This window comes from Sinocyclocheilus anshuiensis, unplaced genomic scaffold (assembly GCF_001515605.1).
Source record: "Sinocyclocheilus anshuiensis isolate Anshui unplaced genomic scaffold, SAMN03320099.WGS_v1.1 scaffold527, whole genome shotgun sequence".
Taxonomy (NCBI): domain Eukaryota; kingdom Metazoa; phylum Chordata; class Actinopteri; order Cypriniformes; family Cyprinidae; genus Sinocyclocheilus; species Sinocyclocheilus anshuiensis.
In genome coordinates, this window is record NW_015548227.1 from 904948 (window position 1) to 905581 (window position 634).

Genomic DNA, 634 nt, shown 5'->3' on the forward strand with positions numbered 1-634 from the left:
ACTATTTGGTTTCGGTTTCATTGGTTTCTGAATATGACCTCGTTATATCGTAACACATACACACACAAATTTTATATATATATGGCGATAATACCGCATACTGCGAAAATTACCCCAAGGGAAATTCCTTCACCGTGACAGCCCTATCGGTACATAATTAAAGCTGCGACAATTGAGTGTAGGGGTGGGACAATATATCGATATGGCGATATATCGTTGTCCTTCTTCATGTGATACGAGAATCGTTATCTGGCGCCAAATATTGATATTTTACAATACAATACAATATTACAATTTACTACAATATATTACTACAACAAGGCGCTCTATATAGATTTCCCTGCTCCCAGCATCTAAAAAATGCGTGGAAATCGCGGCCGCAACATTTCCACCTTCTTTCCAAAGCACTCTGAGCAACCATGAACTGCGTTCTCTATGAAGATGGGGAAGCACGAGGAACCTAAGGATACCTAAGGAACAGATTTCCAGCCACTGTATTAGCTCTACTGCTCTATATATGTTTATGGAGATAAAAGGAGATGGAGATAAAAAAAACTGCCCCGGAACAGCTATCAGCATGGACTGTAGACATCGATCATGTTATTATTGCAGAGCGCATATTGAGTACGTGAGT

The 634-nt window shown here is 39.7% G+C and overlaps 1 protein-coding gene across 1 annotated transcript in view; it reads right to left on the reverse strand.

Moving 5' to 3' along the window:
- LOC107654443 (PHD finger protein 13-like) overlaps positions 1 to 634 on the reverse strand; it is an 8463-nt gene that overhangs the window by 5168 nt on the left and 2661 nt on the right. The window lies entirely within an intron of this gene.